At 35.8% G+C, this 12193-nt stretch overlaps 1 pseudogene; it reads left to right on the top strand.

Annotated features, from left to right (window-relative positions):
- The first annotated feature begins 6408 nt into the window (after nucleotides 1-6408).
- On the top strand, nucleotides 6409-7355 carry LOC108408191 (olfactory receptor 14A16-like; annotated as a pseudogene).
- Nucleotides 7356-12193: the final 4838 nt, after the last annotated feature.

The following is a 12193-nucleotide window of genomic DNA, read 5'->3' as shown; positions in this document are numbered from 1 at the left end:
TTGCTTATCAAACCTGCAGCCTACATACATGGTATGGCCTACCTCTTTCTTTAGTTTTTCCTTGCCATTCTTTGAATGGTGGTCAGTTTCAATCTCATCTGGACAACTCCCAAGGTTGTGAACCAACATCCTGTTAGGGCTCACAGCCAGCATTTTCTACCGTGGTGTACCTTCACCCCAATATTTCTCAGTCATAGTGGGCTGTCATGGAAGGGCATGGACTGCTTTTCCCCAGGTAGGTCCAGAGATGGTGATACCTGAACATGTCTGCTGACCTCAGTTAGGCAACAAGTCTTTCTTCCAGAGATGTATCAACACCATTTGATAGGACTTCAGGGTGGGATGTATTCTGTGCTTTAAAGAGATAATGATGTTTGATGGTGGGATGTATTCTGCATTTTAAGGAGATGATGATGTTTGAATGGACTTGCAGGGTAAAGTTTTAAACTCTAAAGAATTTTGCTGATTAATAATTTCCAGATGGCATGGATGATTTCTTACACTTCTGAAGGAGTAAATATGTGGTAGAAAAATGAGTTCGCAGAGCCATGTGTTTATACATTTAGGGATTATAAGACTCCATGTTGTCACTTACATCTAAAGGAAGATTAACCAGGAGAAGCTGTGCATACAGGCAAGAGAGAGAGAGTAGTCTTCCAACAACAGTCAGGTCTCATGGGTCCCCTTCCTGTATGACTCCCTTCCTGTATGCATAGATCCCTGTCTTCTGAAGAGCAAAGGACACTTGTTGTTTCTTTTGGATACCTTCTTAACTGCACATTCTACATTAGCAACTTGTCTTCGCTCCAATTTCAAAAAGTATATAGAATCTGACATTATATTAACACTTTCCACTGGTACAAACATTTAAAACTGAAGATGAGGATATGAAGAAAAGGGAACATTTCTACACTGTTGGTGGGAATATTAATTGGTGCAATCACTGTGGAGGCTCTTTGAAAACTAAACATAGAAATACCATATGACCCAGTAACTCCACTTCTAGGGATTTACATAAAGAAAGCAAGATCTCAGATTCAAAAAGACACCTGCGCCCCTATGTTTATTGCAGCGCTATTTATAATAGTCAAGATGTGGAAGCAACCTATGTGTCCATCAGTAGTTGAATGGATAAGGAAGTTGTGGTACATATACACAATGGGATACTATTTAGGCATGAGAAGAAAACAAATCCTACTATTTGCAACAACATGGATGGAGTTAGAGGGTTTTTATGCTCAGTGAAATAAGCCAGGTGGAGAAAGACAAGTACCAAATGATTTCCCTTATTTGTGGAGTATAACAACAAAGCGAAACTGAAGGAACAAAACAGCAGCAGACTCACAGACTCCAAGAAGGGACTAGTGGTCACCAAAGGGGTGGGGAGGGGACAGGGAGGGTGGGTGGAGAGGGAAAGAGAAGGGGATTAAGGGTATTATGATTAGTACACATGGTGTGAGGAGAGGTCACAGGGAAGACAGTATAGCACAGGGAAGACAAGTAGTGACTCTGTGGCATCTTAATACACTGACGGACAGTGACTGCAATGGGGTATGGGGGGAGCTTTATAATATGGGTGAATGTAGTAACCACAATGTTTTTCATGTGAAATCTTCATAAGAGAATATCTCAATGATAAAAATAAAAAAATGTGTTATATACTAAAAAAGAAAAACCCCACTAAGCACATTGTACAGAATTTCAGGAGAGTGTATAACATGTAAATAACTTAAGGGATTAAAAAATGGAACGATAACTTTCAGTCTAACAAGAGGTCTAGTATCAAGGTATCTTCCCACCTAGTACTGATCATTATTCCTGGAGAAGTTGGCAGACACCATCTCAAGCGAGTGATCAAAATTAGTATCAATAGCAGTGAAATTGTCATAGTGTGTCTCCTTTTGTTCTTGCATTATTTTCCCCTAGATTTATTTAGGTATTACTGAAACGAAACATACGTAGACTTAAGGTGTACAATGTTATAATTAGACAAAAATGTATTGAAAAATTCTTCCTAATGTAAGGTTAGTTAACACCTTTACCTCCTCACATAATCATGATTTGTGTGTGTAGTGATAATATGACCTACTTTCTTAATAACCCCCAAGTATATACAGAGTATTGTTAATTACAGTCATGATGCTGTACATTAGATAAATGGTTTTTATTTGTCTTATAGCTGGTAATTTGTTCCATTTGACCAACTACTCCAAATTTCTGCCTCATCCAATCCAATACACAACAATCAAATTTTGATGCTCCATTTCTATGAGTTCAGCTTCTTTAGACTCCTCATATAAGTAAAAACATAGTGTTATTCTCTGTATGTCTCACTTATTTCACTCAGTATAATGCCTCCTAGGTCTATCCAAATTACTGAGAAAGGCAAAATTTCCATTGATAGAACTGCATAATATTTCATTACATATATATATATGAAGTCACACTTTTTCCATCATTCATTGAAGGTCACCTAGGATTTCCACATCTGGATGTTCCCACATCTTTCTTGGTTATGGGTGTGGTACTGAAATGAATACAATATTTGCATATCTCTCAGGTATATAGACAGAAGTGGGATTGGTGAATTGTATGGTAGTTTTATTTTTTGAGTGACGTCCACAGTGTCTTAAACACGGGCTGTGCCAATTTCCATTCCCACCAAGGACTCCCTTTTCTCCACACATCCTTGCCAACACTTAGTGTCTCGTTTTATCAGTAATAGCCCTCTAACAGACCATAAAGTGACACCTCATTTTATTTGCATTTTGTTGCAGATACCTATTTTTAAACCACTTTTTGTTTATTTTTTTTTGCTTAGTTTTTGCTATTACATTGCATGTATGTATTTTGGGTATTAATTCCTTGTCAGGTAGAGGGTCTGCAAATATTTTTTCCCTTTCCATGCATTGCTTTTTTTTTTGTTTTACTGTTTCTCTCCTCTGCAGAAGCGCTGTAGTTCAGGGTAGTCCTACTTGTTTATTTTTGCCTTGATGCTTATGCTTTTGGTGTCATATTCAAAAAACTTTGCCACAACCAACGTCAAGGTGGCTCTTGGGTCTGGTTTCTAGGAGTGTTATGTTATCAGATCTTAGGTGAAAGTCTCTAATCCATCTTGAGTTAGTTTTTGTGAGTGTTGTAAAATAGGGGACCATTGTATTTTTATTCATGTAGTTATCCACTTTCCCCACTACTGTTAATTGAAGAGAATATCATGTTTCATTTCATCTTCTTGGCTCCCTCGATGAATGTTACTAGAATATATGTAAGTGTACGGATTTCTGCGTAGCCAATATGTTCCACTGATTTATTTATCTAGTGTCATGCCAGTACTATACTATTTTGATTACTGTGATAAGAATGCTTGAAATGAGAGAGTGAGATGCCTCCAACTTTGTCCTTCTTTTCAAGGCTGCTTTTGCTAGTCAGAGTACTTTTTTTATTTCATACTAATTTATGATAGCTTTCAATTTCTGTGAAAAACGCATAATAATTTTGATTGGGATTAATTGGAATCTGTAGATGGTTTGGTGTAGTATAGTGTATTAACAATAGTAATTCTTATAATCTGTGGACTTATTTCCTTTCCATGTATTTGCATCCAGTCCTGCTCCCAGTCTACTTTCTCTACAGTCTACACTTACCAGAGAGTGATCAAGGTTAAGTATAACATGACATGCTTCTCTCCTACTCAGAACCACCTGTGTCTTTCCTCTCACAGTAAAAATTAACAGCTTCACATGAAGTGCAGTATTCCTGATCATGAAATCTTTTTGTTCAGTCATATGCTAGTCTCTTGTTTCCCTACTCCCCTGGAGATTGTCAAGCTCACATGTCACATCCCTGCTTGTGCTCTTAACTGACCTGGTGTTAGTGGCCCTCCCTTTGGGACTGCACTGTATTCTCTTCCTCCAGTCTCTCTCCAAGGCCTCCATCTCCGGGTAAGAGACAGTGCATTCACGCTCACCTTTGGACTTTGACTCACTGCACTGTTTTTAATGACATATTGCAGTCTACAGAGTCTGACCCATAGTAGGCACTCAATAAATGACTGAAACATTGGATGCTAGATTAAATGGAGTCCTGTCACAGATATGTAAACCACTAACAAAGTTAAAATATGGCACACTGATCGCACTAATAATTGAGTGAGATTTATTACAGGCTGATACTGACACAGCAGGTTAATGGAGAAAACAATAACACTATATTCCCTTGGGAATAAAACAGCTTGATAAATTACAACTCTTGGACTACGGTTAAACACACAAGAGATCAGCAGGAGAGGTAAAATGGTCAAGCTCTTCAGGTCTCCTGTTTCTTTTGACTGAGTTATTGATGAAGCCAGAGTTGAGAATCATACAAGTTTTCAGAGGAACCAACAAAGCTAATCATCTCTACTCAGTGGAAATGTGTATCCTTCTGTCCTTGTGATGGCAGTAAATTTCACTAGAAAAAAGCTTAAGTAGACAACTGGAAATTTTATGTACCAGGATTTGGAGGTATACTATTAAATAATTTTTTTGAAAAAATCGTTTTAAATTTAAAATATTCTAGATTTAAAATTTCATTTTATATTTGAAAAAAAGTAACAGTAAAGTACTAATTTTACTGTAATGAACTCTAAAAAGTATCCAGAGGGATCAATTTATTCTGCAGTGCACAAATTGTTCAATTAACAATATCATCTTTTTTGAGGTGAGTTTCAGTGGAAGAAAACATTATTTTTATTACATTTAAGGTGCTCCACTGATTATGATTTTTAGTGGTGGTTTTATTACAGTATTACAGTCCTATCTGTTAGTGCTGAATTTAGCATTTAGAATACTAAGGTGAAAGTGTATAAAATGTTAAAATAAATAACAATTAATGAGAAGTAGACAGTAAATAATATATCACAGTAGAAGTGATGGACAGATATGGAAATACATTTATCATGATGAACACCTGGGTTTTTCTTAGTCTCTCACTGAGGCTGCTACTGATCTTGGAAAATGAAGGACTCACAATATTTTAACAGGGACATCAGCATATGTATATCAAATCTAATTTTATCATTATGAACATGCGTTTTAAGTCACCCCCAAATTTTTACATCTTTGACTGGAATACGTTCTAAACTTAATTTTTTTTTCATTAAAGTATGTGGAATTATTTCCACTAATACACTAAAATTGCTTTATATTATTACTTTCCCAAACCTAACAACCAATATGTACTGAAGATGTTCACATTGTCCAGCACCATGGAGAAAAGTGAAACATAATATTTTAGGGAATTAGAATAAGAAGACTGTGTGTGATAGAATATTGTATAGTAAAGGCTTAATATTTTACCACATTTGCATGAAGGTTGATGAACAAAATCTGTAAAAACAGAAGGTATCAATGTGTTACTGCAAAAAGAGGAAAATTACACTCAGCAGACCAAGACTGAATTAAGCTCCAGCTATAAATGGTCTCTTCTCCCCCTCCACGTATTTGCATTCATCTAGGTTAGGGATAGAAGGAGAGAGGAAAATAGATGGGGAATAGGTGAAAGTGGAAAATATGATACTTGCAAGTTCATGCATTGTGTGACTGGAAGTTAAGACGTGAAAAAGAAAAAAGATTATAGAGAAACACTTTTTAACATATTAGATATGGGGAAAAAGTTGGATAAAATGAGAAATAATAAGAGGAAGTGATAAATTGATGAATATGAGGCCAACAATCTTAGGTCATACCCTGTAGTATTTGATACCTAAGGTAATCAGCATATGTGTCACATAGAACCATAATGCATATGTGAATAAAACCACCTAGTTATATGATAAATAATTTGAGTATTATGAACGTGAAAAACGTAGTTAGATCTATCTCTATATTAAAATGTTAAATGCAAGAACATCTCCAGATTAAGTATTTTGTAGAGAGAATGTAGGTTAAATAGTTTATAAGATTGAGAAAAGTCTGTAATCCATTTTTTTAAAGAATTGTTTACTGTTCAATTTATTGGAAGATATGCTGAAACAAATGTTGTTAGTCACGGGATAGGATGTAAGGACATTAAGATTAGGACTCAATTTAGCAGTTATCAGTTTGTTTCTCAGGATTCATTTATAGATATGGGGAGGGTGCTTTTTATCAGGACACTTACGTTAAGGTCGGTTCAAATTTTCGGTCCTTCAGCATCTTTCATAGAACATATTTGGGTATTAAAAATGGCACGTGCATGTGCACTGAGAATAACGTGGTTCAGTAAAGCAGTGTTATTCAGGTACTGTTGGTGATCAACGCACATGGTAGGAGTAACATTTCTGTTAAATAGATTGTGTGATGACTATATGAATATAGAACTATCTTGTCAGTTGAATATGGAAGGACTTGAAAATGACATTTCATTTCTCCTTTTTCTTAATACAGATTTATGTCTCCAAGCACACCAAAACTCACAGCTGTCACAGAATTTATCCTCATTGGATTTTCTACCAATGAAAATATGCACATGTTGCACTCAGTGCTCTTCACCTTGATATACTTCTTGGCACTAATGGAAAACGTCCTCATTATCATGATCATAACTTTGGACAAGCGTCGCTGCACCCCATGTACTTCTTCCTGAAGAATTTGTCCTTCTTGGATCTCTGCCTACTTACATTCACAATCCCCAAATCCATTGCCAACTCCTTGACTCACAGTGACTCCATCACATTTCCTGGCTGTGTAGCCCAGGTCTTTCTGCTTGTGTTTTTAGCGACTGCAGAGCGGAATCTCCTCACCGTGATGTGCTTTGACCGCTATGCTGTCATACGCCACCCCCTGCACAACGAGGTCATCATGAATGTGAATATGCGTGTTCAGTTGACAGCTGTGTCCTGGATGGGTGGGGGTCTGATGGCCCTAATGCACACAGCCGGTACCTTCTCCTTATCCTACTGTTGTTCTAAAGTTGTCCATCTTTTTTTTTGTGATATCCCATAGTTATTGGCTATTTCTTGCTCAGAAAACATAACAACAGAGATTGTACCTATTCTCATTAGTGTGGAATTGGATATCTGCTGTTTTATTTTCATCATTGTTTCCTGTGCCTACATCTTCTCCACTGTCAAGAAAATGCCATCAACAGAAGGTCAGACAAAAGCGTTCTCCCCTTGCCTTCCACATCTGATTGTGATTGTGTTATTTCTCTCCACTGGTTTCTCTGCATATCTGAGGCCAATTTCACAGGCCACTTCCATTTTTGACCTTGTCATTTTTGTGTTCTACACCATGGATCCCCCAATCTTTAATCCCATGATATATAGTCTAAGAAATAATGCCATAAAAAAGTCTCTGGGAATGTTGCTGAACGGACTATTCACCCAAAAGCATTAGATATTCTATCTTTTATTTCAATAACAATTATCATCAATAATTATATGTCCATTATTTGGTAATATTTTTACTTAAAATCCTTTGAAGACTCTTTTCAGAAGATTTTTAGGTTTGTAACAAAATTGATTGTGAGGTATAGAGATTTTCTACATAACCCTTATACCCACAAATGCTTAGCCTCCCACAAGAGCAATATAACTAACAAGAGTCATACTTCTTTTAAACCAACAATGTAATGTTGACGTCTCATAATTACTCAACATCCATAGTTTACCTTAGGGTTTCTATCTTAGTGTTTTATATTCTATGTGTTGTACAAATGTAAACTAACACTGACTCACGAGTATAACATCACACAGAGCATTTTACTACCCCCAAAATCTTCTATGCTTTGCCTGTTTTTCTCCCTTACTTCCTTCAGCTTCTGGCAGCCACTAAATTCTTCCATTCTCCATAATTTTTGGTTTTGTAGAATGTGATTCAGTTGGAATCATGCAATGAAGAACATTTTGAAATTAGCTTATTTTACTTAGTAATGGGCATTTAACTTTCTCCATGTCCTTTTATAGCTAGACGGCTCATTTCCTTTTATTTATGAATAATATCCCATTGTCTGCATACACCACATTCACTTACCTTTTCACCTGCTGATTGCCACCTTGGTTCATTCCAAGTTTTAGCAATTAAGAACAAAGCTGCTATAGATATTCTTTTGCATTATCATTTGTGTACATAAGTTTTCAACTCCTTTGGATAAATACCAAGGAACATGTTTGCTAGACCACATGATAACAGTATATATGGTTTGTAAAATATCTACCAAAACTGGCTTCCAAGTGGCTGTACCATTTTGAATTCCTGTAACTAATATGTACGACTTCCTGGTGGTGCACCTTCTCAGCAGCATTTCTATTAATGTCTGGAACTGGCCATTCAAATTGTGTGCAGTGGTATCTCATTGATTTTATTTTTATTTTCATGATGACATATGATATGGAGCATCTTTTCAAACGTTTATTTAACACCTGTCTGTCTTCATCAGTGAAGTGCACAATTTTCAGTGGGATTGTTTGTTTTCTTATTGTTGAATTTATTTGTTCTTTGCATGTTTTGAATAAGGTTCTTTTATCCTATCTGTCTTCCACAAATTATTTCTCCCAGCCTGTCGCTTGTCTTTCCTTCTCTTGATATTTTCTTTCTCAGGAGTTTTAAATTTTTTTAATTGTAGCGTAGTCCAGATTACCAACATTTGCTTTCATGAATCCTGCCTTTGATGTTGTATCTAAAAAGGCATCATATAACTAAGGTTATCTAGGCTTTCTCTTAGGCTGTTTAGCAGGGTTTTATGCTACAATGCTTTGCATTCATGTCTAAGGTCCGTTTTGAATTAAATTCTTTAACGTGTTACAGTCTTTATCTGGTCTGGTTTTTCATGCCAAGTTTTTCCAGCAACATTATTAGTTAAATAAACAATCTGCTTCTTTGTCAAATATGAGTTGATTATATTTACAGAGGTCTATTTCTGAGCTTTCCATTCTATTGCATTAACCTATTTTATGTTTTTTGGTCATTTCCACACTATCTTGATTATTGTAGCCTCCCACTAAGTCCTGACCTTGGACAGTATGAGTCCTCTAACTCTGTTTCGGTTCTTGATTTTATGATGTGACTGGTTTTGCTTTTTAAACAATTTTTATTGTGGGATGATTGACAAATATAATTGTACTTATATATATTTATTGAGTCATTATATTGTACCTCTGAAACAAATATATTTTATATCCTATTAATAAATAAAAATAAAGTATACAATATGAAAATTATATATATATATTTATATATAAGTATATGTATAGTTGAATCATTACCAAGATGAGCATAGTTAATGCATCATCAACTCACATAGTTCACAGAATTAACTCACTGTGTGTTAGTGATAATTTATAAGATATATTGTAAGCAACTGTTAAATATAGAATACCATATTATTAACTATAGTCACAAAGCTCTACATAAGATCCTCTGAACTTTTCTTATAATTAAAAATTTTTATCTTTAGACATTCATTCCCTCAGTGAAGCCCGAGGCAGCTACATTGTATTCTCTGTAAATATGAAGTTGTTTGTTTGCTTGTTTTTTAGATTTCACATGTAAGTGAGGTGATACAGCATTTGTCTTTCTGTCTGGCTGACCTCACTTAGCATAATGCCTTTCGGATTCCCTTATTTGGTCACCAATGGCAAGACTTCCTTCTTTTATTACTGTTCAATTATATACCATGGATGTAGTGTGTATATAATTTTATTTGTGTACTTCCCCATCCAAGATCTTTTAGCTTGTTTCTATAGCTCGGCTTTTGTGAATAATGCAGCAATGCACATGGGTGGGCAGATCCTCTTTGATATACTGATTTCCGTTCCTTCAGGTACATCCCAGCAGTGGTATCACTGGATCAAGTGGGGTTTATGTTTTAAGTTTCTGAGTCACCATCACACTGTATTCCGTAGACTGCTCCATTTCACATTTACATCAACAGTGTCTGAGGGATACCTTTTCCCTTACCTTGTTAATATTTGTTATCTGTCTGACAACAGCCATGGTGAGATATGTGAGGTGATATCTGGTTATGGTTTCGATTTCTAGTTCTCTGTCCATTAGTGATGTTGAGGCACCTTTTCAATACCTGTTGTCCATTTGCATATCCACGTTGGAAAAATTATACTCAGGTCCTTTTTTCATTTTCTAATTAGATTATTTGCTCTTGTGATACTGAGTTGTGTATGTTCTTTTAACACATTTTTGGATATTAAGCCCTTATATGCGGTGGGCAAATATTTCATCCCTTTCCATAGACTGACTTTTGAACCCCAGAAAATCCATAGCTTTGCTGTTTACTCCATATAGATTCTCAGATAAAAGCCTCTGTTTGTCTATCCTACAATCTGAAGAACTGAAATTTATGCAAGCTGACACAGTCATCAGGTAAAAACTATAGTAATAACCTGTCAATTCATTCAAGTGAATGATTTGGCTGTTACTATTTTAGTTTTTACAGCATAGATTGATTAAACATCTCAGCATCCTAAAGAAAAACAGTTCAGTTTTAATGTTAGGGCAACAAAGATCAGGAAAATGTAGAAGGAAAATTATAGATACTATCCTAAATTTTCTGCGAAAACTCTATAATAGGAAGGGTGTATCTTTGTGCCTTCTATTAGCATTGTCAAAGAGATGATTCTGAGACTGAACACAAAGATCTAGAAATTTAAGAAATATTCTAAGCAAAAGTTTGGGAACAGAGGAAAAAAAAAGATTTCTGAAGCCACAGTGAAAAAAAGAAAGATAAATACTTATGTTTTAGATTAGTAAATCTTTCTGTTCCTGCACTAGTCAATGTTGAACTTCCATTCTTCCACTTAGTGCCCACTATTCTTTACTTGCAAGATGAGCTAATTCTTCATTTGTATTTCCAACCATAATTTTTATGAGTTGGCAATTTAGTTAGGAATTATCTCTTAATATCTTACTTGTGTAGGTTTACAGATACTTAAATCAGTGGAAAACTGACTCATTCACATAGCATGAAAGTAGAGTTAGGAATATTAATGCAGTACCAATCAACCCAAATGTCCATAGATGGATGGAATTAATAAGGAAATCATTATACATACAAAGAAATATATTATTCACCTTAGGAAGGAATGAAATTCTGACACATTTGCAGTGTGGATGAGTGATGAGAATGTTATGTTAAATGAAATAAGGCAGTCACAAAAGGGCAAATTTTGTATAATTCCACTTATCTGATGATCCCATAAGAGTCAAATTTAAAGAGACAGAATAGTAGTAGTAAGGTGCCTGCCAGATTCTGGGGGCAGGGGATATAGAGGGCTACTGTTTATTGGGCACGTATTTTCAGTTTGAGAATATGCATATGGCAATGGATATTGGTGATGGTTGCAGAAAAAAATGCAAATATGCATATCACTGTACTACAGAATACTTAAAAATGGGTACAATAATAGCAAAAATTATTTTAAGAAAATGACCCAGCACACTACAATGACTGAACTACAGATTTTTCAACACTAACTTGCCTTATTTTTTATTGTTGTTTTTAAAAACTAAATAGTAAGTGGCATTCAGACTCCCACCTCTTAAAATTGTTCTTTCTCTTTCTCAAGTGCTCACTTACTACACACACACACACATGCATACACAAAGGCACCATTTACTTTTTATGCATTGATTTTAGAACAAGTTTAAAGTTTTGTCAACATTCAACAAGGAGAGATCAGAATAATGGAAAATAAGAAGTCTTCCAATCAAAGAAATGAGTCAGGAGGATTAGTTACTATGTGTTAAGAGTGCAAGTCACAAATATAGGGCTTTGCAGATAGAAAAGTTTTGGAAAATGCAAAGAGAAAGTGGGCTCTGTGACGTCTAACTCTGAGCCAACCAACTAAAACCCTCCAGCAGAATGCCGCCCGAACAACCATGATGCTCCCGCAGTGGGGCTGGGGACTGAGTGAGACCTGGCACTGCCTTTGTCTGCCTTCATTGGCCTTCCAGTATGGGAGGGCTGTGTGCAGTGGGGAGAAGGAATGAACACGGAGGATATGGGGACTCCTTACCTCCATGTCACTTCACTGAATGACATCAGATCCTTGAGACTGAATTACCATCCCCATCTCTGGTCATATTTATTTAAAAAGAATAAGTAGTTCCAGTACCAGCAGATAAGAAATGAAATTGCCCTTAAATATGTATGTTCTCTTGGCACCGAGGAGGAAAGTAATTTATCTCTGTTGGGTGAGAAACGAATGACTTTTTATTTT

The sequence above is a fragment of the Manis javanica genome, chromosome 14 (assembly GCF_040802235.1).
Source record: "Manis javanica isolate MJ-LG chromosome 14, MJ_LKY, whole genome shotgun sequence".
In the NCBI taxonomy this organism is placed as follows: domain Eukaryota; kingdom Metazoa; phylum Chordata; class Mammalia; order Pholidota; family Manidae; genus Manis; species Manis javanica.
Note: the sequence above shows the minus strand (reverse complement) of the source record. Positions and strands in the feature narration are given on the sequence as shown.